This window comes from Pleurodeles waltl, chromosome 10 (assembly GCF_031143425.1).
Source record: "Pleurodeles waltl isolate 20211129_DDA chromosome 10, aPleWal1.hap1.20221129, whole genome shotgun sequence".
NCBI lineage: Eukaryota > Metazoa > Chordata > Amphibia > Caudata > Salamandridae > Pleurodeles > Pleurodeles waltl.
The window spans coordinates 445427473-445452393 of NC_090449.1; the positions used below are offsets into that span (position 1 = coordinate 445427473).

The window sequence follows — 24921 nt, forward strand, 5'->3', positions numbered from 1 at the left end:
CAGGTTTCTTGCCCCTTACACAACTGCTCCCTTGAGGGTCCCCCTGGGCCTAAGAGCTCAACCTGATAAGGTTCTAACTCCATAGGCTCAGTTCCCTCAGAGGGAAGAACTTCTTCCTGAGAAGAGAGGTTCTCTTTTTGTTGTTGTGTTGCAGCTGGTTTCCCAGTTGTCTTTCCTTTTCTTTTGGTAGGCTGGGTCTTTTTTCCAGACTCCAGCTCTACTTTTTCACCCTGAGCCTTGCACTGTGCCCTTGTCTTGACACACACCAGTTCAGGGATACCCAGCATGGCTGCATGGGTTTTCAATTCTACCTCAGCCCATGCTGAGGACTCCAGGTCATTTCCAAGCAAACAGTCTACTGGGATATTTGAGGAGACCACCACCTGTTTCAGGCCATTGACCCCTCCCCACTCTAAAGTTACCATAGCCATGGGATGTACTTTAGTCTGATTGTCAGCGTTGGTGACTGGATAAGTTTGTCCAGCCAGGTATTGACCAGGGGAAACCAGTTTCTCTGTCACCATGGTGACACTGGCACCTGTATCCCTCAGGCCTTCTACACTTGTCCCATTAATTAAGAGCTGCTGCCTGTATTTTTGCATGTTAGGGGGCCAGGCAGCCAGTGTGGCTAAATCCACCCCACCCTCAGAGACCAATGTAGCTTCAGTGTGACACCTGATTTGCTCTGGGCACACTGTTGATCCCACTTGGAGACTAGCCATTCCAGTGTTAGCTGGAGTGGAGTTAGAAGTGGTACTTTTCTTGGGACAGGCCTTGTCTCCAGTTTGGTGTCCAGGCTGATTACAGCTATGACACCAGGCCTTTTTGGGATCAAAGTTTTTACCCTTGTACCCAAAATTGTTTTGTGAAGAGGCTCTGGGCCCACCCTCCTGTGCAGGTTTTTGGGGGCCTGAAGAAGACTCTTTACTATTTTTGTTTTTGGATGTCTCAACACTCTTCCCCTGGGGAGGCTTTGTGACCCCTTTCTTTTGGTCACCCCCTGTGGAAATCTTGGTCACCCTAGTCTTGACCCAATGGTCCGCCTTCTTTCCCAATTCTTGGGGAGAAATTGGTCCTAGGTATACCAGATGCTGATGCAGTTTATCATTTGAACAATTACTTAACAGGTGTTCTTTCACAAATAAATTGTACAGCCCATCATAATCATTTACACCACTGCCTTGAATCCAACCATCCAGTGTTTTCAAGGAGTAGTCCTCAAAATCAACCCAGGTCTGGCTCGAGGTTTTTTGAGCCCCCCTGAATCTAATTCTATACTCCTCAGTGGAGAATCCAAAGCCCTCAATCAGGGTACCCTTCATGAGGTCATAAGATTTTGCATCTTTTCCAGAGAGTGTGAGGAGTCTATCCCTACACTTTCCAGTGAACATTTCCCAAAGGAGAGCACCCCAGTGAGATCTGTTTACTTTTCTGGTTGCACAAGCCCTCTCAAAAGCTGTGAACCATTTGGTGATGTCATCACCATCTTCATATTTAGTTGCAATCCCTTTAGGGATTTTCAACATGTCAGGAGAATCTCTGACCCTATTTAAGTTGCTGCCACCATGGATGGGACCAAAACCCATCTCTTGTCTTTCCCTTTCTATGGTTAGGAGCTGTCTCTCCAAAGCCAATCTTTTGGCCATCCTGGCTAACAGGAGGTCATCTTCACTGAGGCTATCCTCAGTGATTTCAGAGGTGCTGGCCCCTCCTGTGAGGGAAGCAGCATCTCTGACTAACACAGTTGAATCAGTGATTGAGGGTCCCTAGTTAGGACTGGAAGGTGGGAATTCTCCTCCAGTTCACTATCATCATCCTCTGGGTTGTCATCCTCAGAGGGGTTGGCTTTTTCAAACTCTGCCAAAAGCTACTAGAGCTGTTGTTTGGAGGGTCTTAAGCCAATTTGGATTTTCTTTATTTTGCAGAGAGACCTTAGCTCCCTCATCTTAAGATGGAGGTAAGGTGTGAGGTCGAGTTCCACCACATTCTCATCTGCACCAGGCATTATGTTTCTAAAAGTTGGAATATTTTTTAAGAATCTAAAACTAGTTCTAGAACCTAATTCAAACTTTCACAAAACTTTTAAACTCTAAAAGAAATGCTAACAGGGACTAACACAAAGCCCTAGCAGGACTTTAAAAAATTTAGAAAAATAGCTCAAATTGCAAACATCAGTTTCTAATGACAATTTTTGGAATTTGTCGTATGATCAGGTATTCAGGTAGTAGTCCAGCAAATGCAAAGTCTTGTACCTCACCGCTGATCCACCAATGTAGGAAGTTGGCTCTGTATGCACTATTTCAAAGTAAAGAATAGTATGCACAGAGTCCAAGGGTTCCCCTTAGAGGTAAGATAGTGGCAAAAAGAGATAATACTAATGCTCTATTTTGTGGTAATGTGGTCGAGCAGTAGGCTTATCAAAGGAGTAGTGTTAAGCATTTGTTGTACATACACAGGCAATAAATGAGGAACACACACTCAAAGACAATTCCAGGCCAATAGGTTTTTGTATAGAAAAATATATTTTCTTAGTTTATTTTAAGAACCACAGGTTCAAATATCACATGTAATACTTCAAATGAAAGGTATTGCAGGTAGGTACTTTAGGAACTTTGAATAATCACAATAGCATATATACTTTTCACATAAATCACATATAGCTATTTTAAAACTAGACAGTGCAATTTTCACAGTTCCTAGGGGGAGTAATTGTTTGTTAGTTTTTTGCAGGTAAGTAAACCACCTATGGGGTTCAAGTTTGGGTCCAAAGTAGCCCACCGTTGGGGGTTCAGAGCAACCCCAAAGTTACCACACCAGCAGCTCAAGGCCGGTCAGGTGCAGAGTTCAAAGTGGTGCCCAAAACGCATAGGCTTCAATGGAGAAGGGGGTGCCCCGGTTCCAGTCTGCCAGCAGGTAAGTACCCGCGTCTTCGGAAGGCAGACCAGGGGGGTTTTGTAGGGCACCGGGCGGGACACAAGTTAGCACAGAAGGTACACCCTCAGCAGCACGGGGCGGCCGGGTGCAGTGTGCAAACGCACGTCGGGTTTCCATTGTAAATCAATGGGAGACCAAGGGGTCTCTTCAGCGATGCAGGCAGGCAAGGGGGGGGGCTCCTCGGGGTAGCCACCACCTGGGCAAGGGAGAGGGCCTCCTGGGGGTCACTCCTGCACTGGAGTTCCGATCTTTCAGGTCCTGGGGGCTGCGGGTGCAGAGTCTTTTCCAGGCGTCGGGATCTGGGAGTCAGGCAGTCGCGGTCAGGGGGAGCCTCGGGATTCCCTCTGCAAGCGTCGCTGTGAGGGCTCAGGGGGGGGCAACTCTGGCTACTCACAGTCTCGTAGTCTCCAGGGAGTCCTCCCTGAAGTGTTGTTTTTCCACAAGTCGAGCCGGGGCGTCGGGTGCAGAGTAGCAAGTCTCACACTTCCGGCAGGAAACGCAGTTGTCTTAAAGTTGCTTCTTTGGAAACAAAGTTGCAGTCTTGGGTGAACAGGGCCGCTGTCCTCTGGAGTTTCTTGGTCCTTCTAGAGCAGGGCAGTCCTCTGAGGATTCAGAGGTCGCTGGTCCTGGGGAAAGCCTCGCTGGAGCAGTGTCTTTTCGAAGTGGGGAGACAGGCCGGTAGAGTTGGGGCCAAGGCAGTTGGTGTCTCCGTCTTCTCTGCAGGGTTTTTCAGCTTAGCAGTCCCCTCTTCTTCTTAGGTTGCAGGAATCTGAGTTCCTAGGTTCAGGGGAGCCCCTAAATACAGAATTTAGGGGTGTGCTTAGGTCAGGGAGGGCAGTAGCCAATGGCTACTAGCCCTGAGGGTGGCTACACCCTCTTTGTGCCTCCTCCCAAGGGGAGGGGGTCACATTCCTATCCCTATTGGGGGGATCCTCCATCTGCAAGATGGAGGATTCCTAAAAGTCAGAGTCACTTCAGCTCAGGTTGCCTTAGGGGCTGTCCTGACTGGCCAGTGACTCCTCCTTGTTTTTCTCATTATCTCCTCCGGCCTTGCTGCCAAAAGTGGGGCCGTGGCTGGAAGGGGCGGGCAACTCCACTAGCTGGAATGCCCTGTGGTGCTGTAACAAAAGGGGTGAGCCTTTGATGCTCAGCGCCAGGTTACAGTTCCTGCAGGGGGAGGTGAGAAGCACCTCCACCCAGTACAGGCTTTGTTCCTGGCCACAGAGTGACAAAGGCACTCTCCCCATGTGGCCAGAAACTTGTCTGGTTGTGGCCGGCTGGCAGAAACTGGTAAGCCTAGCACTAGGAGTCAGACTAGTATTCAGGGGGCATCTCTAAGATGCCCTCTGTGTACATTTTACAATAAATTCCACACTGGCATCAGTATGCATTTATCGTGCTGAGAAGTTTGATACCAAACTTCCCAGATTTCAGTGTAGCCGTTATGGAACTGTGGAGTTCGTGTTTGACAACCTCCCAGACCATATACTCTTTATGGCTACCCTGCACTTACAATGTCTAAGGTTTTGCTTAGTCACTGTAGGGGCATAGTGCTCATGCACATATGCACTCAGCTGTGGTATAGTGCACCCTGCGTTAGGGGGTGTAAGGCCTGCTAGAGGGGTGACTTACCTATGCCACAGGCAGTATCGGTTGGCATGGCACTCTAAGGTGAGTGCCATGGTGACTTAGTCATTTTCTCCCCATCAGCACACACAAGCTGTGAGGCAGTGTGCATGTGCTGAGTGAGGGGTCCCCAAGGTGGCATAAAACATGCAGCAGCCCTTTGAGACCTTCCCTGGCATCAGGGCCATTGGTACCAGGGGTACCATTTACAAGGGACTTATATGGGTGCCAGGGCTGGGCCAGTTGTGGGAACAAAGGTACAGTTTAGGGAAAGAATACTAGTGCTGGGGCCTGGTTAGCAGGGTCCCAGCACACTTTCAATCATAACTGGCATCAACAAAAGGCAAAAAGTCAGGGGGTAACCATAACAAGGAAGGCATTTTCTTTATATATATATATTCTATATATGGAAAATGTCACTTACCCAGTGTACATCTGTTCGTGGCATGAGACGCTGCAGATTCACATGCTGTGCATATCCCGCCATCTAGTGTTGGGCTCGGAGTGTTACAAGTTGTTTTTCTTCGAAGAAGTATTTTCGAGTCACGAGATCGAGGGACTCCTCCCCTTTCAGCTCCATTGCGCATGGGCGTCGACTCCATCTTAGATTGTTTTCCCCGCAGAGGGTGAGGTAGGAGTTGTGTATATAGTAATAGTGCTCATGCAATTGAGTAAGTATGTATGTACATAATGTGACTAAAAGTGATATATTTACAAATCTACAAGTTTAATTTTAGTCAACTTAAACGGCTACAGGCTCCCAGGGAGGTGGGAGGGCGCATGTGAATCTGCAGCGTCTCATGCCACGAACAGATGTACACTGGGTAAGTGACATTTTCCGTTCGATGGCATGTGTAGCTGCAGATACACATGGTGTGGACAGACTAGTAAGCAGTTATCTCCCCAAAAGCGGTGGTTTAGCCTGTAGGAGTTGAAGTTGTGTGAAATAATGTCCTTAATACTGCTTGTCCTACTGTGGCTTGCTGTGTTGTTAACACATCCACGCAGTAATGTTTAGTAAATGTATGAGTCGTAGACCATTTGGCTGCCTTACAGATTTCCGTCATTGCTATGTTTCCTAGAAAGGCCATGGTGGCACCCTTCTTTCTAGTGGAGTGCCTTTGGTGTAATAGGCAGTTCTCTTTTTGCTTTTATATAACAGATTTGAATACATTTAACTATCCATCTGGCAATGCCTTTTTTGGATATTGGATTACCTGTATGAGGTTTTTGGAAAGCTACAAACAATTGTTTTGTTTTGCGAATTTGTTTGGTTCTATCAATGTAGTACATTAGTGCCCTTTTAATGTCTAATGTATGTAATGCTCTCTCAGCTACAGAATCTGGTTCTGGGAAGAACACTGGGAGAATTTGGGATTCGTGCGTAGAACTACTTTATGTTTGTGTATCTGTATAAAGGGTTCTTGTATGGTAAAGGCTTGTATTTCACTTACTTTTCTGAAAGATGTGATAGCTATTAGAAAGGCTACTTTCCATGTTAAGTACTGTATCTCACTGGAGTGCATGGGTTCAAATGGTGGACCCATGAGTTGTGTTAATACGATGTTGAGGTTCCACAAAGGAACTGGTGGTGTTCTTGGTGGAATAATCCTTTTTAGACCCTCCATAAATGCTTTTATGACTGGGATTCTGAATAGTGAAGTTGAATGTGTAATTTGCAAATAAGCCGAAATTGCTGTCAGATGTATTTTAATGGATGAAAAAGCTAACTTGGACTTCTGTAAGTGTAGTAGGTAGCTTACGATGTTTTTTGCAGATGCGTGTAATGGTTGGATTTGATTATTATGGCAGTAATAAACAAATCTTTTCCACTTATTTGCGTCGCAATGTCTTGTAGTTGGTTTCCTAGCCTGTTTAATGACCTCCATGCACTCTTGTGTAAGGTCTAGATGTCTGAATTCTAAGATTTCAGGAGCCAGATTGCTAGATTGAGCAATGCTGGGTTCGGGTGTCTGATCTGTGGTTTGTGTTGAGTTAACAGATCTGGTCTGTTTGGCAGTTTGACATGAGGCACTACTGACAGGTCTAGTAGTGTTGTGTACCAAGGTTGTCATGCCCAAGTTGGTGCTATTAGTATTAGTTTGAGTTTGTTTTGACTCAATTTGTTTACTAGATACGGAAGGAGTGGGAGAGGGGGGAAAAGCGTATGCAAATATCCCTGACCAACTCATCCGTAACGCATTGCCTTGGGAGTGAGGCTGTGGGTACCTGGATGCGAAGTTTTGGCATTTTGCATTGTCTTTTGTTGCGAATAGATCTATTTGCGGTGTTCCCCATCTTTGGAAGTAAGTTTGTAGTATTTGGGGATGAATTTCCCATTCGTGGATCTGTTGATGATCCCGACTGAGATTGTCGGGTAACTGGTTTTGAATTCCCGGTATGTATTGCGCTATTAGGCGAATGTTGTTGTGAATAGCCAAATGCCAAATCTTTTGTGCTAAGAGACACAACTGTGTGGAGTGTGTCCCTCCCTGTTTGTTCAGGTAATACATTGTTGTCATGTTGTCTGTTTTGACAAGAATGTGTTTGTGACAGACTATTAGTGGTTGAAATGCTTTCAACGCTACAAACACTGCTAGTAGTTCTAACTGATTTATATGAAGTTGTTTCTGTTGAGTGTCCCATTGTCCTTGGATGCTGTGTTGGTTGAGGTGTGCTCCCCACCCTACCATGGAAGCATCTGTTGTGATCACATATTGAGGCACTGGGTCTTGGAAAGGCCGCCCTTGGTTTAAGTTTATAGTATTCCACCATTGAAGCGAGGTGTATGTTTGGCAGTCTATCAACACTAGATCCTGAGGTTGACCCTGTGCTTGTGACCATTGTGTTGCTAGGCACCGTTGTAAGGGTCGCATGTGTAATCATGCGTTTGGGACAATGGCTATGCATGAGGACATCATGCCTAGAAGTTTCATTACTAATTTTACCTGTAACCTTTGGTTTAGGTGCATGCTTTGTATTACGTTTTGGAATGCTTGTACCCTTTGTGGACATGGAGTGGCAATCCCTTTTTTTGTGTTGATTGTTGCTCCCAAGAACTGTTGTATTTGACACGGATGTAAGTGTGATTTTTGATAGTTCAGTTAAAACCCTAGTTTGTGAAGGGTTTCTATGACGCATTTTGTGTGTTGAGAACACTGTTCTTGCTTATTGGTTTTGATTAACCAATCATCCAGATACAGGAATACATGTATGTGCTGTCTTCTGATATGGGCTGCCACTACTGCAAGGCATTTTGTAAAGACTCTTGGCGCTGTTGTTATCCCAAATGGCAACACTTTGAATTGGTAATGTACCCCTTGGATTACAAATCTTAAGTATTTTCTGTGCGAAGGATGTATGGGTATATGGAAATACGCATCCTTGAGATTTAAAGGCGTCATGTAGTCTTGTTGTTTGAGCAAGGGGATGACGTCTTGAAGTATCACCATGTGAAAGTGATCTGATTTTATGTAAAGATTTAGTGTTCTGAGATCTAATATGGGTCTTAGAGTTTTGTCCTTTTTGGGTATGAGAAAGTACAGGGAGTAAACACCTGTTCCTTTCTGATGATTTGGTACTAGTTCTATTGCATCTTTTTGCAGCAACACTTGGACCTCTATTTGTAATAGATCCATGTGTTGTTCGGACATGATGTGTGTTCTTGGAGGCACATTTGGTGGGAATTGTATGAATTCTATGCAATAACCATGTTGGATAATGGCTAAGACCCACAAGTCTGTTGTTATTTCTTCCCAGTTTTGGTAAAAATCTGTTAGTCTCCCCCCCACTGGTGTTATGTGTTGGGGATTTGTGACACTGAAGTCACTGTTTATTTTGAGGGGTCTTTGGATTTTGGAACTTTCCTCTAGTTTTTGGGAACTGTCCACCTCTGTATTGTCCCCAAAAACTTCCCCTCTGATACTGGCTCTGGTATGTGGGTCTGGTTTGTGAGGGTTCTGTGGTTTGGCCCCGAAACCCCCCTCTAAATTGTGTTTTCCGAAATGTGCCTCTGCTCTGTGGGGAGTAGAGCGCACCCATGGCTTTGGCCGTATCTGTGTCCTTTTTTAGCTTTTCTATAGCAGTGTCTACTTCCGGCCCAAACAACTGCTGTCCGTTAAAAGGCATATTAAGCACCGCCTGTTGGATTTCGGGCTTGAATCCTGAGGTGCGTAGCCCTGCGTGTCTCCGAATAGTGACCGCTGTATTTACAGTTCTTGCAGCTGTGTCTGATGCATCCATTGCCGATCGTATCTGGTTATTCGAGATACTTTGGCCCTCTTCCACCACTTGTTGTGCACGCTTTTGGAACTCTTTGGGTAGATGTTCTATGAAGTGTTGCATTTCGTCTCAATGAGCTCTATCATATCTTGATAGCAAAGCCTGTGAATTGGCAATGCGCCATTGATTGGCTGCTTGTGCTGCAACTCTTTTCCCCGCTGCCTCGAACTTGCGACTTTCCTTGTCGGGTGGTGGTGCATCTCCAGAGGTGTGTGAATTTGCCGTTTTACGAGCTGCGCCTACTACTACTGAGTCAGGTGTCAGTTGCTGCGTGATGTACATAGGGTCTTTTGGGGAGGCTTGTACTTTTTCTCCACCCTAGGAGTGATGGCCTTGCCTTTTACGGGCTCTTGAAATACTTGCTTTGCGTGTTTCAACATTCCTGGTAACATCGGAAGACTCTGGTACTGACTATGTGTTGACGATAGCGTATTTAACAAAAAGTCATCTTCAATCGGTTCAGCGTGCAGTGTCACATTGTGAAAAGCAGCTGCTCTGGACACCACCTGTGTGTAAAGCAGTACTGTCTTCAGGTGGTGATGGTCTTGATGGGTAACAGTCAGGACTATTATCTGATACAGGCGCATCATAAAGATACCATGCATCTGGGTCATCTTGGCTCATCCCTGTGCGCGTTGGAGACTGCATCATAGGTGGGGTAGCCATTGGTGATGGTTGTGGTGAGCGTTGTGGTGATGGTGGCGGTGTTACTTGTTTTGCCACCTTTGCCTGTGGTTGTTCTTTAGCTTGGAAAGCAAGTTTCCTTTTCATCCTTATAGGAGGGAGAGTTCTTATTTTCCTGTCTCCTTTTGAATGTGGAGCCTTCTCTGTGTGTAATCTGGCTCCCCTGCTTCTAGCTCTTGTCTGAATTTTTGGCTTTGCATTTGTGCGGAAAGGCCTTGTTCCTCAGAGTAGGAACTTGTTTTCGGCTCTGAAGCCGGATGTTTCGGTATCGAAACCTTTCCAACCATCTTTTTCGGCTCCGAAGCCACTGTTTTGGGTTTCGGTGTTCCGATATCTCGGTGCCGACTAATCTCGGTGCAGGTATCTCGATGTCGAGATTGCTCTGAACCAGTGTCTCGGTGCAGAGTCTGTTCTGTGCCGGTTTCTCGACCGGAGTCGGATGACTTCAACACATCTGTGCCCTTTTTCGGTGCCGATGGACGGTCACCGATTTTTCGGGTTAAGCCATGGCCTGCCGGCGGTGGCGTCCCCTGGGTTTTTATGGTTTTTACGTGAGTTTTGGCCGGGGCTGTTTTACTCACGGTTTTCGGCGTCTGTTCTGTTTCGGCCTCGTCCGAGTCAGCAATGGAGAAGGTTTCTTCTTCCTCCAAGTCGTGGTGTCCTGACGGCGCCGACGCCATTTGAAGCCTTCTTGCTCTCCGGTCCCTCAGCATTTTCCTCGACCGAAACGCTCGACAGGCCTCGCAGGTATCCTCTTTGTGTTCAGGAGACAAACACAAATTACAGACCAAATGTTGATCTGTGTAAGGATACTATTCGGGGCAAAAGCGGAATGGGGTCCGTTCCATTAGCCTTGAAGACGAACGTGGTCGGGCCGACCAGGCCCCGCCGGGGAATCGAAACCCTGAAGGACCACCAGAGCTTTTCAAAATTCGGTGTCGATCTGCGTTAACTAACCCGATACCGAACGCAAATAATACCGTCAAATTTTCCAAGATTTAACTAACTTTCCGAACCGAAACACAGAGCGAAGAGGAACACGTCCGAACCCAATGGCGGCAAGAAAACAATCTAAGATGGAGTCGACGCCCATGCGCAATGGAGCCGAAAGGGGAGGAGTCCCTCGATCTCGTGACTCGAAAAGACTTCTTAGAAGAAAAACAACTTGTAACACTCCGAGCACAACACTAGATGGCGGGATATGCACAGCATGTGTATCTGCAGCTACACATGCCATCGATATATATATATATATATATATATATAATATAATGTAAAATATAATGTCACTTACCCAGTGTACATATGTTCGTGGTTTGTAGTACTGCAAATTCATATGTTACGCATATCCATTCCGACATCTAGTGTTGGGACTCTGAGTGTTACAAGTTGTTTTTCTTCGAAGAATTCTTTTCGGAGTCACGGGATCGAGTGACTCCCCCTCTCAGTTCCATTGCGCATGGGCGTCGACTCCATTGTTAGACTGTTTTCCCCGCAGAGGGTGAAGAAAGGAGTGATAAGTGAGAAAACAAACAACTACAAGCTTCCAGGGAGGAGGGAGGGTGCATGTGAATCTGAAGCACTACATGCCACGAACAGATGTACACTGGGTAAGTGAAATTTTCCGTTCAACAGCATGAGTAGCTGCAGATACACATGCTATGCATAGACTACAAAGCAGTTAGGCCTCCCAAAAAGCGGTGGCTAGCCTGTAGGAGTTGAAGTTGTTTGAAATAATGTTTTTAAGACAGCCTGGCCTACAGAGGCTTGTTGCTGCGAGAACACATCAACACAATAGTGTTTTGTAAATCTATAAGAGGTTGACCATGTAGTTGCTTTACATATGTCAACCATTGGAATGTTTCCTAAAAGGCCATTGTTGCACCCTTTTTCCTGGTGGAATGTGCTTTACGAGTGATAAAGAGTTCCCTCTTTGCTTTGATATAACATGTTTGTATACATCTAACAATCCATCTTGCTAATTCTTGTTTTATTATAGGATTGCCTGTATGTGGTTGTTGGAAAGCAACAAAGAGTTGCTTTGCTTTCCTAAACTGTTTTGTTATGTCTATGTAGGCAATAAGAGCTCTTTTGAGATCTAGGGTATGAAGAGCTCTTTCTGTCACAGAATCTGGTTGTGGAAAGAAGACTGGCAATTCCACTGTTTGTTTGATGTGAAAAGGATACTACTTTTGGTAGAAATGTTGGATTTGTTCGCAGTACAACCTTATGTTTGTGCACTTGGAGAAAAGGTTCTTCAAGAGTGAATGCTTGTATTTTACTAACTCTTCTTAAAGAAGTAATAGCTACAAGGAAGGCGACCTTCCAAATTAAAAATTGAATTTGGGAAGAGTGCATGAGTTCAAAAGGTGGTCCCATGAGTCTGGTAAGTACAATATTTAAATTCCATGAAGGAACAGGTGGTGTTCTGGGTGGAATGATGCGTTTTAATCCTTCCATGAAGGCTTTGATAACTGGAACTATGACTAGAGAAGTATGTTGAATAGTTTGTAAGTATGCAGATATTATAGTAAGGTGTATTTTAATGGATTAATAAGCCAAATTAGATTTTTGTAAATGAAGCAAATAGCATGCAATCTCTTGTATAGATGCTGTAAGTGGATCAATGGTTTTAGATTGACAATAGTAGACAAATCATTTCCACTTATTTGCGTAGCACTGTCTAGTAATAGGTTTTCGTGCTTGTTTAATTACTTCCATACATTCTGATGGAAGATTTAAATAACCAAATTCTATGATTTCAGGAGCCAAATCGCTAGATTTAGAGCATTGGGGTTTGGATGCCTTATTCGACCTTTGTTTTGTGTTAACAAATCTGGTCTGTTTGGAAGTCTGGAGTGAGGTACTACAGATAGGTCTAATAGTTTTGTGCGTGCCCATGTTGGTGCAATGATTATCATGTTGAGAGACGTTTGATGTAATTTGTTGACTAGAAATGGAAGGAGTGGAAGAGGAGGAAAAGCGTAAGCAAATACCCCTGACCAATTGATCCATAGAGCATTGCCCTTGGATAGGGGATGTGGGTGTCAGGATGCAAAGTTTTGGCATTTTGCGTTTTCGCTTGTTGCAAATAGATCTAGGTCTGGTGTTCCCCATTTTTTAGACTACTCTTGAAGTACTTGTGAGTGAATCTCCCATTCGTGGGTTTGTTGGTGATTCCTGCTAAGATCTGCCAACTGATTGTCTATTCCTGGAATGTATTGTGGTAGTAGATAATTTTGATTGTGAATAGCCAATTTCCAAATTGTTTGGGCTAGAAGAGAAAGCTGAGATGAATGTCACCCCCTGTTCCCCCCCCCCCCCATTTGTTGAGATAATAAATGGTTGTCATGTTGTCTGTTTTTATAAGAACATTCTTCTGTTTGAGAAGAGGTTGAAATGCCTTTAGGGCAAGGAATACAGCTAATAATTCTAACTGGTTTATGTGTAGCTGTTTCAGTTTGACATCCCGTTGACCTTGAATGGTTTGATTGTTTAGGTGAGCTCCCCAACTGGTCATTGATGCATCTGTTGTAATTATGGTCTGAGGCACAGGGTCTTGCAAAGACCGCCCCTTCATTAAATTGCTGTGATTCCACCACTGAAGGGACATATGTGTTTGGACCATGTGCTTGTGACCATTGTTGTGCAAGGCACTGTTGTAAGGACCCTAATGTTTAATCTTGCCTGTAGTACTACTGCTATGTAAAATACCATAATTCCTAGAATCTTCATGATAAATCTTACAGTGTATTGTTGATTTGGCTGTATGAGTGGTATTCAGTTTTGGAAAGCTTGTATTCTTTGTATATTTGGATACGTCAGAGCTAGTTGAGTATTTAGGATACCACCTAGATACAGTTGTAGTTGTGCTGGTTGAAGGTGTGACTTTGGTAGTTTGTAGACAACCCTAGTGTGTGGAGAGTTTCTTTCACACATCAAGTATGGTTTTGGCACTGTGTAAGATTGCTTCATTTTAATAGCCAATCGTCTAGATATGGAAAGACATGGACGTGTTGTCTTCTTAAGTATGCTGCTACTAGTGCTAGACCCTTTGTGTACACCATGTTATTATGCCAAATAGTAACACTTTGAACTGGTAGTGTTTTCCTGCTATGACAAACCTGAGGAATTTTTGTGTGCTGGGTGGATGGGTATGTGAAAGTACCCATCTCTGAGGTCTAGAAAAGTCATAAAATATTGTTTTTGCAGTAGTGGAATAACATCTTGCAGAGTTACCATGTGAAAATGCTCTGACAAGATGCATACTTTGAGGGACCTGGGGTCTAATATAGGGTGGAACTGTGGAACTAATCTATTGACTTTTGAGTAGTAGAGATTGAACTTCCTGTTGTAACAGAACTCTATGTTCTGGGGACAACTTGTGAGATCTTGGTGGAATGCTTGGAGGGGTGGTTGTCAATTCTAGGCAATAGCCATTGCGGATAATTGATATTACCCAGTTGTCTGTGGTGATATTTTGCCAATGAGAGTGGAACTGTTGTAGTCTTTCCCCCACAGGAGATGTGTGGAGTGGAAGGGAGCGAAGGAAGTCACTGCTTTGGTTGTGGTGTTGTTTGTTTAGAGGTTTGGAATTTACCTCTATTCCTAAAGTATTAACCTCTATATGTTCCTCTAAAACCACCTTGTTGATACTGGGTTTGATGTGGTAGCTTTGTTTGTGAGGTGGAAGCCCATGAGGATTGTGCTTTAAACCCTCCTCAAAACTGATCAGTGAAAAGAACCTCTATGTGGTGTGGTGTCCAAAGTGCCCATTGCTTTCGCAGTATCTGAGTCCTTTCTCAGTTTTTCAATTGTAGTGTCCACTTCTGGGCCAAAGAGGTGCTTCTTATCAAAAGGCATGTTAAGTACAGCCTGTTGAATTTCTGGTTTAAAACCAGAGGAGCGTAGCCATGCATGTCTTCTGGCTGCTATGGCCATGTTTACACTCCTTGCAGCTGTATCAGCAGCAACAAGGGCAGATCTTATTGGATTATCACTAATGGATTTCCCTTCCTCTACCACTTGCTGTGCACTCTTCTGGTGTTCTTTTGGGAGATGCTGTATAATATCATGCATTTCATCCCAATGGGCCCTATCATAGCGGGCTAGCAGTGCTAGAGAACTGGCAATTCTCCACTGATTTGCTGCCTGTGAAGCAACTCCTTTCCCCGTTGCGTCAACTTTTCTGCTCTCTATCAGGAGGAGGTGGATCTCCTGAAGACAGGCTATTTGCCCTCTTTCGTGTTGCACTCACTACCACTGAATCTGGATGCACCTGATGAGTAATATAATCTGGGTCAGAGGGTGCAGGCTTATATTGTTTCCCTATTCTAGGTGTGATAATCCTAGATTTTATAGGCTCGCTAAACATTTGGTCTGCCTGTTTTACCATGCCTGGTAACATTGGGAGACACTGGTACTTGGAATGTGTTAAAATTAGTGTATTAAATTTAAAAAAAACTTCTTCCAATGGCTCTGAATGCATTGTTACCCCATGGTAAGCTGCAGCCCTGGATATGACCTGGTTGTATGCAGTGATATCTTCTGGTGGAGATGGTTTCGATGGGTAAGAATCTGGGTAATTTTTTGGGATGGGATCAGGGTCATAAAGATCCTATGGGTCTGCCATATCTTCTTATTGAATACAATGAGTGTGTTGAAGGCATTGGTGGAGGGCTGGTGTGAGGTGAGACAGATAATTGTGGAGAATGAGGAGAAGTATGAAGAGACATTGGCTTCTCCTTTTGTTTTTGCACCTTTGCTGGTGGCTGTACAGTGTCCAGTTCCTCTTGGAAAGCCAGCTTCCTTTAGTTTTTTTAAGGAGGAGCAGTAACAATCCTTCCTGTGTCTTTATGGATGTGTATCCTGGATTGTCTCTCATCCATAATTGGTAAAATGGGTTCAATGTCCGACTCTTCCTCAGAGGTTTTATGGGTTTCTCTCAATTTTTTTTTAAAGTCCTTGTTCCTCTGTATATGAGTTTTTTTTTTGGTTCCTAAGTCTGTTGTTTTTTTGGTCCGAAAAATGTTGTGTAAGGTCTTGGCTCCGAAGCTTGGGTTTTTCTTTTTTTTTACTGGAGTCTGAAATAGAGCCTTTGACGGAGGAGTGGCCTTTATCGGTGCCGACCCTGAAGGACAGTCGCAGACAGTCTTTTTTCGGGCCGAACCATGGTCTTCCAGCAGTGGTGTACGCAAGGACTTAGAATGTTTTTTGTGCAGTGGTGTAGGGGCAGACGTACTCACATGCTGGCGGTTAGATGTCGGAACCACGAGTGCTTCAAGCACCCATGGCTCAACAACGAGGTCAGAACAACCACCTCGTTCTTATCACTAATGCCTTTATCACTAATGCCTTTACCACGAATGCCTTTACAATGATTTTTTGTGGTAAACACATTCCTGGTAAAGGCATTAGTGATCAGCATGCACGGTTCCAGCATGCTTCCCCCCTAGACCCCCACCCCCAAAAGTTACCGTGACCCCCCCCATTCCCACAACTACCCCAACCCCCACGCCCAAAATTACCACAACCCCCTCCCCTAAAAACTAAACCACCCCAACCCACCCCTTAAAGCTAAACACGGACTACCCCCTTCCTCCCTAAACCCTAATCACCCCAGCCCCCCACCCAACCCCCCCCCAAAAAAACAGCCCCAGCCCAAGTTACATCCTCCTTCATCGCGTCGACTCGGACTACCTTCTTCTGTACCTTAACTATGCATGTACGTGGTTCAGACATGCGTGGTTAAGGTACGAAAACCAGGAAGTCATGGAAAACAAAAGCGTTGTTTTGCTTTTCACAACTTCGTGGTTTCGGAGTCGTTTTTCCGGATGTTTCCCCATACTGGCCAGCTGTGATGGGTCTGTCGTCCTCTGATTCCTTATCGGAGTCTGTGCCTGCTCTTCTTCAGCGACGTCGAGTTGTTCACTGCTTTTCGAAGCCATTTCGAGTCTCCGGGCTCTGCGATCTCCGAGTCTTTTTTTGAACAAAACTATCGATGGGCCTCAGTTTTTCTCCGGATGGTCTGGAGAAAGGCACAAGTTACAAACCAAGTGCTGATCTGTATAAGGATACTTCGCGTGGCACCGAGGGCAGAATCGGAATGGAGTCTGATGGGCGCACGCTCCCCAAAGGGCGAAGAAAAATAAGTTTCCGACAGTACTACCGGTTCGATGCTAGATGGAGAACTCGACTGAAACAATATCGTCGAAAAGGAAGGTTTTCTAAGGTTTTCCGAATCGAAATCTCGGAGTGAGGAAACACGTTCGAGCCAGAAGGCGGATAAAAAAAAACAATGGAGTCGATGCGCATGCACAATGGAACCGAGAGGAGAAGTCACTCGATCCCTTGACTCCGAAAATACTTCTTTGAAGAAAAACAACTTGTAACACTCCGAGCACAACACTAGATGTCAGAATGGATATGCATAGCATGTATATCTGCAGCTACACATGCCATTGAACATATATATATGTATATATTCCTAACCAAAGTCCACTAAATAATGCCGAACTCTTGACGGGTGCATCCATTATGTGCAAGTGGCAGCATATTATTCATTTAAACCAAGAAGAAGAAATGGAGCACTCACGGGTACTTTAGATCCAATTTATTGCGCCACAGACGCGTTTCAGCATTCTTTGCCTTTCTCAATGTGATTTGCGCAAAAATGAAAGAGAAACAGTCACCTGAGCAGCCTTTAAATAGATTACTCCATGCTTTAAGTGAAAAGACAGACGGACTCGCATTTGCTTCTTCAAACCTTGTCATCACGGTACCGCCATCACTCTCTGTGTTGAACTCATTATTTCAAATGTAATGCCCGTGCTTTCATATTCTGCAGTAGAGGTAACCCTTTAAATGGGTACAGGTCATTACACAGTGCCAAGTTTACAAAAAGCCCAGAGAAATAATGTTTTCCACTTTGCCCAGCAGTTCGAGTTTTTCTTACTTGTCAAGTTGATATATAACAGAATCAAACATCCCTCGTTTTCCGCAGTTTGCCTCTTTAGGAACATCAAATGCCTCAAATCGCCAATTTAGTAATCAGAGCCTTCACATTATAGTAATGTGTGACCTTATGACAGTCGATATGGCATTCCTTTAGCAAGCGGTGGTTCTGGCATTGTTAATTTGAATTCCTAACCAAAGTCCACTAAATAATGCCGAACTCTTAACACTTTGGGTGCATAACAGTCTTCAGTGCAAAACTGGACAATGGAAAGGGGAGTGACCACTCCCCTGTCCATCACCACCCCAGGAGTGGTGCTCAGAGCTCCTCCAGAGGGTCCCTGGGTTCTGCCATCTTGAATCCAAGGTTAGCAGGTACCTCTGCAAGCATCTCAGTGGCAAGGTCAGGCGGGTGTTGTCAGAGCCCCCTCCTGATAGGTGGTTACCTGGCTAGGTGACCAATCTCCCTTTCAGGGCTATTTAGAGTCTCTCTCTTGGGTGGGTCCTCGGATTCGGTCTGCAAGATTCCAGCACGACTCCTCTGCAATCCCTACTTCGACTTCTAGCCACTAAAACCGCAACTGGACCCTCCAAGAACCAACAATCTGCATTCACTACGAAGACTCTGCTTGCAACATTGTTTCCACAGCTCCTTTCAGCTTCTGCAACATTTCCCCAGCTGTGCATCCTCCAAGGGTGGCAAATCTTCAGTTTGCATGAGAAGGAAAAAGGAATCTCCCTTGGAGTGAAGGAGTCACTCCCCTGCATCTGTAGGCATCAACTGCAATGACAACCGACTGAATGGCTTTGCTCTCATCCTGTGCTGCATGGATCCTGCATTACAGGTGATGGTCCAGAGTAGTCCTCTTGGTCCTCTCTGACAGCCGTCCAACTTTGGTGGAGGTAAGACCTTGCCTTCCCACGCAGGACAGTACCCAGTGCACCAGGTCCCTTGCAGCTACCAAGGCTTGTTTGTGTCTCCTCCAAGGGACCTTCAGGCTCCGTGTAGCCCCAGCTCTCCTTCCTGTGACACATAGCCCTCTGCATGCTTCTCCTGCGGCATGGGACCCTTCTCCCGTTATGCTGCGTGGGCTCCTCTGCGACTCATGGTTCCTTGTCCAGTGGTTCTTCTGTGGGGGACGCTTCTTCTTTGGACTCTATGCTTTGCTGAGGGTCCCCTTAGGATCCCCCCCCCTTCCAAATGGGTTGAGTCTTCCTGGACCTTGCTGGTCCCCGGCAGCTCCACTTTTGCTTCACTGAGTCTTCTGCCTTTGCCAAGCCTTGTTGACGGCTCTTCCACGCCACTGACCGACTGAAGTCATCTATCCGGCACGGGGCGCTGACTGCATCCTCCAGGAACTCTGCATCCCTGACCGTCATCATCCTACTGTTGACCAACTCTTGCAACCACAGGTGGGTGGGTAGTAGCTCCTGGACTCCCCTGTGACTTCTTGACTTGGTCGCCTTCTTCCACAAATATTCCTCTTCAGGAATCCACCTCTGGTTTCTTGCAGTCTTGTCTGAGTGTTGCATTTTCTTCTTTTCCTTCCTTTTTTGGTGGTTTGGGGAAAATCTAGTAATTTACTTCTTTTCTACTGGTCACAAGGGGGCACTGTGGTACTTACCTTTGGGGTTTCCTAGTATCCACAGCTCCCCTCTACACATTCCACTTACTTAGGTAGGGGTCCTGTGTTCGCATTCCATGTTTTTTATTATATGGTTTGGGCTCCCCTAGGGTCACTATTGTCTATTTGCATTTGCAATATTTTAATTTTCAATGCCAATTGCGATTAACTAGTGTACATATTTACTGTGTTTACTTGACTCCTATTGGAGGGTTGCCTCTCTAGTACTTTTTGGTATTGTGTTACTAAAATAAAGTACCTTTATGTTTGTAAAACTGAGTTTTCTTTCATTTGTGTAAGTGCTGTGTGATTACAGTAGTATTGCATGAGCTTAGCACATCTCCTAGATAAGCCTTGGCTTCTCAACCACAGCTACCTTTAGGAAGCCTGGCTTCTAGACACTGCCTACACTACGCCAACAGGAGATACCTGGACCTGGTATAAGGTGTAAGTACCTCAGGTAAACCCCCACACATCAAGCCAGCTTCTTACACTCAGCAGCTAAGGATACCAGACTCTCCATTTCCAGTTTGAAGTCACAAGGATTACTTTGGCCCTTTCCTGCCCGATCTTCTTGAGACTGGGCAAAAATGGTATGGGCGGAAAGACTTACAGGAGGCCTCAATTCCAACTGTGTCTAGGAGCAAGAGCCGCCTCGGAAACTCCAGCGCTAACAACTGCTGACATTGCATGTTCTCTGCAGAGGCAAACAGATATAAACAAAACTGTCCCTACTGATGAGACCTTATGCCACACCTCCACAAAGCATTTTTGGCTTACTTTGTCTGCGTAGGCATTCAGAGAGCCCAACAATTGTTGGACCACCAGGGATATGTTCTGCTGTTTCAACCATATCCAGAGGCATACAGCCTCTTGGCAAAGTGTCCATGACTCCACCCTGCCCTATTTGTTGCAATACCACATGGTTGTAGTTTCCCCCGTAGAACAAGCTACTTACCTGCGGTAACAAAATATCTGGTAGAGACATATTCTAGTTGCAGATTCCTTACCTTAGAATTTCCCCCAGGTGTCGGACTGGATCTGGAATTTTTTCTTCGAGCAATACCCTTGTGCATCAGTAAGTGGCGTGGGTCGACTCTGCGGGTGTCGTAGTCGCGTTGATGAATTCGGGAGTAGTACATAGACGCCGCCATCGAGCAATGATGTCAGTTTCTTTTAACGACTTTCCACGCCAAAGCGCAGAGCCGCTAAGAACACTGAGATTGGTGCGTCAGAGCTAAGGACCTGAAAGGGGGGATCCCTGTCCCTAGAAATCAGTTTGCAAGCAGGGAGGATGGGTGGGTGGTAAGGAATCTGCAACTAGAATACCAGATATTTCGTTACCGAAGGTAAGTAACTTGTACATCTGATAGAGACTTCTAGTTGCAGATTCTTTACCTTAGAATAGATACCCAACCAATGCCATCCTTGGTGGTGGGCTGCGAACCAAGATCATACTTGGAAGTCCTGCAGGGCCGAAAGACCAAAGTAGCCGTCCCGACGGACCTGACTGTCCAGGCAGCAGTGTTTAGCAAACTTATGCAGGGACACCCACGTAGCTGCCTGGCAGATATCCAGGACAGGAACTCTGCGTGCATGCTAACGCATTGGAAGCAGTGGTTGCTCTGGTGGAGTGAGCACGCAAGCCCTCAGGAGTTTGCTTCTTGGCCAAAGCGTAGCACATTTTGATGCACAGAAGCACCGATCGAGAGATGGTACGCTTTTGCACTGCCTTCCCTTTTTTCGCACCCACATACCCAACGAAGAGTTGATCGTCCACCCGGAAATCTTTAGTACGACTGAGGTAGAACGCCAACGCTCTTTTTGGGTCCAGACAGTGGAGTCTCTCCTCCTCATGGGAAGGATGTGGAGGTGCGTAGAAAGTAGGCAGAGAGATGGACTGACCTACATGAAAAGGTGTGACCACCTTAGGAAGGAAGGAAGCCTTAGTGCACAACACTACTTTCTCAGGGTGCACAGACAAGTATGGAGGTTTTGAGGAAAGGACCTGAAGTTCACTCACCCTGCGAGCAGATGTGATAGCAACAAGAAAGGCAATTTTGAAGGTGAGGAGCCGCAAGGGACAATTATGCATTGTACACATCAAATAAGTAAGCACAAGATTGAGGTCCCACTGAGGCATGATAAATGGAGTAGGAGGAAATAAATGGGCGAGTCCTTTTAGGAATCGACTCACTACAGGAGATTTAAAGAGTGAGGGCTGATAAGGTAGCCTAAGAAAGGCCGAAACGCAGATAAAATACCTTTAAGGGGGCCTAGAGCAGAGCAATGATGGGCCAAAGAAAGAATGAACAGAAGAATATCGGATAGAGGGGCAGAAATGGGATCAACAGCTTTGTTGGTACACCATGCCACAAATTTATTCCAACGACAGGCGTATACAAGTTTTGGTTGATGGACGCCTGGCTGGCAAGATAACATCGCAGACTTCGGGTGGAAGTTCAAAAGCCGTTGTAAGGAAAGGGCTCCCTGTTGCAGTTACCCTCCACTTTTTGCCTGATACTGATGCTGACTTGACTGAAGTGTGCTGGGGCCCTGCTAACCAGGCCCCAGCACCAGTGTTCTTTCACTTAAAATGTACCATTGTTTCCACAATTGGCACACCCCTGGCACATAGATAAGTCCCTTGTAAAAGGCACCAGTGGTACCAAGGGCCCTGTGACCAGGGAAGGTCCCTAAGGGCTGCAGCATATGTTGTGCCACCCTAAGGGACCTTTCACCTAGCACATGCACACTGCCATTGTAGATTGTGTGTGTTGGTGGGGAGAAAAAGGCAAAGTCGACATGGCATCCCCCTCAGGAGGCCATGCCCACAAAATACTGCCTGTGGCATAGGTAAATCACCCCTCTAGCAGGCCTTACAGCCCTAAGGCAGGGTGCACTATACCACAGGTGGGGCATAGCTGCATGAGCAATATGCCCCTGCAGTGTCGAAGTCTATTCTTAGACATTGTAAGTACAGTGTGGCCATATTAAGTATATGGTCTGGGAGTTTGTCAAAAACGAACTCCACAGCTCCATAATGGCTACACTGAATGCTGGGAAGTTTGGTATCAAACTTCTCAGAATAATAAACCCACACTGATGCCAGTGTTGGATTTATTACAAAATGCACACAGAAGGCATCTTAGAGATGCCCCCTGTATTTTACCCAATCCTTCAGTGCAGGACTGACTGGTCTGTACTAGCCTGCTGCTGAGAGATGAGTTTCTGACCCCCTTGGGTGAGGGCCTTCGTGCCCTCTGAGGCCAGAAACAAAGCCTCCTCTGGGTGGAGGTGCTTAACACCTCCCCCCTGCAGGAACTGTAACACCTAGCAGTGAGCCTCAAAGGATCAGGCTTCGTGTTACAATGCCCCAGGGCACTCCAGCTAGTGAGAAAAACAAGGAGGAGTCCCCCACCAGTCAGGACAGCCCCTAAGGTGCCCTGAGCTGAGGTGGCCCCTGCCCTTGGAAATCCTCCATCTTGGTTTTGGAGGATTCCCCCAATAGGAATAGGGATGTGCCCCCTTCCCCTTAGGGAGGAGGCACAAAGAGGGCGTAGCTGCCCTCAAGGATAGTAGCAATTGGCACTGCCCTCCCAGACCTAAACACACCCCTAAATTGAGTATTTAGGGGTACGCGGGAACCCAGGAAATCAGATTCCTGCAACCTGAAGAAAGAAGAAGGACTGCTGACCTATAAGCCTGCAAAGGAGGAGGAAGACGACAACTGATTTGGCCCCAGCCATACAGTCCTGTCTCCAACTTCGAAAACCTGCTCCAGTGACGCATCCGACAGGGACTAGCGACCTCTGAAGCCTCAGAGGACTGCCCTGGACTACAGGACCAAGAAACCCCCGTGAACAGCGGCCCTGTTCAAAACCTGCAACTTCTTTGCCACAAAGAAGCAACTGCCAAAGACTTCACGTTTCCCGCCGGAAGCATGAGACTCTACACTCTGCACCCGACGCCCCTGGCTCGACCTTCAGAAAACCAACACCTCAGGGAGGACTCCCTGGCGACTGCGAGACAGTGAGTAACCAGAGATGACCCCGCCGAGCACCCACAGTGATGCCTGCAGAGAGAATCCAGAGGCCCACCCTGACCACGACTGCCTGTAACAAGGGACACGACGCCTGGAACCAACACTGCACCCGCAGCCCCCAGGACCTGAAGGAACCGAACCTCAGCGCAGGAGTGACCCCCCAGGCGACCCTCTGCCTAGCCCAGGTGGTAGCTGTCCCGAGAAGCCCCCCCCTGTGCCTGCACCGCTAGAGTGACCCCCGGGTCCCTCCATTGTTTCCTACCTGACGCCTGCTTTGCACACTGCACCCGGCCGCCCCTGTGCCGCTGAGGGTGTATTTTGTGTGCCTACTTATGTCCCCCCCCCAGTGCTCTACAAACCCCCCCCTGGTCTGCCCCCCAAGGACACAGGTACTTCCCTGCTGGCACACTAGAACCGGAGCACCCCTGTTCTCCATGGGCGCCTATGTGTTTTGGGCACCTCTTTGACCTCTGCACTTGACCGGCCCTGACCTGCTGGTGTGGTAACTTTGGGGTTGCCTTGAACCCCCAACGGTGGGCTGCCTATGACCCAGAACTGAGACTTGTAAGTGCTTTACTTACCTGCTAATCTAACCTTTACTTACCTCCCCCAGGAACTGTTGATTTTTGCACTGTGTCCACTTTGAAAATAGCTCATTGACATTTTTACAAAGACTGTACATGACATTGTTTCCATCAAAGTTCCTAAAGTATCTAAGTGAAGTGCCTTACATTTAAAGTATTAACTGTAAATCTTGAACCTGTGGTTCTTAAAATAAACTAAGAAAAGATATTTGTCAATATAAAAACCTATTGGCCTGGAGTAAGTCTTTGAGTGTGTGTTCCTCATTTATTGCCTGTGTGTGTACAACAAATGCTTAACACAACCCTTTGATAAGCCTAATGCTCGACCACACTACCACAAAACAGAGCATTAGAATTATCTACTTTTGCCAATATCTTACCTCTAAGGGGAACCCTTGGACTCTGTTCAGACTATTTCTTACTTTGAAATAGTAAATACCGAGCCAACTTCCTACAGCCATCAACTGTCGCTCAATCTCCACGCATGAAGGCAAAGGTCGGACAGGTTCGGGTGAAAAACCGTCCCCTGTTGCTGCGACAGAAGATCCGCCCAAAGAGGCAGTCTGAGTGAAGGATCGATGGACATGCTCAATAACTCTGGATACCATACTCTACGTGCCCAGGCCGGAGCCACCAAGATGACTTGGGCCCGGTCACTCCTGATCTTCTTGAGAACTCTGGGCAGAAGAGGTATATGCGGAAAGGAGGATGGAGTTCCACTCGAGACGAAAAGCGTCTCCATGCGAGTGCCGCCTTGGAAACTCTAACGCACAAAACAGCTGACATTGCGCGTTCCCTGCGGAGGCAAACAAATCTAACCAAGGCTCTCCCCACTGCTGAAAGAGACCTTGCGCCACCTCTGGATGGAGACCCCATTCGTGATCGGCTGTGCATCGATGGCTGAGTTTGTCCGCTCTGGCGTTGAAGGAACCCTCCAGATGTTGAACCATCAGGGTAATGCCCTGATGTTCCAGCCATGTCCAGAAGCGTAATGCCTTCTGACAAAGGGTCCAGGACCCTACTCCGCCCTGTTTGTTGCAGTACCACATGGCGGTAGTATTGTCCGTGAACACCTGCACCACTTTCCCTTTAAGAGAGGGAAGGAATGCTTTAAACGCAAGCCTGATCGCCTGGAGCTCCAGAAGATTGATCTGGAGCCCAGGCTTCGCCGGAGACCAGTGCCCTCTGA

The 24921-nt window shown here is 46.4% G+C and overlaps 1 protein-coding gene across 1 annotated transcript in view; it reads right to left on the reverse strand.

Moving 5' to 3' along the window:
* GTF3C1 (general transcription factor IIIC subunit 1) overlaps positions 1-24921 on the reverse strand; it is a 1928973-nt gene that overhangs the window by 1712462 nt on the left and 191590 nt on the right. The gene's annotated exons all lie outside the window — the stretch shown is intronic.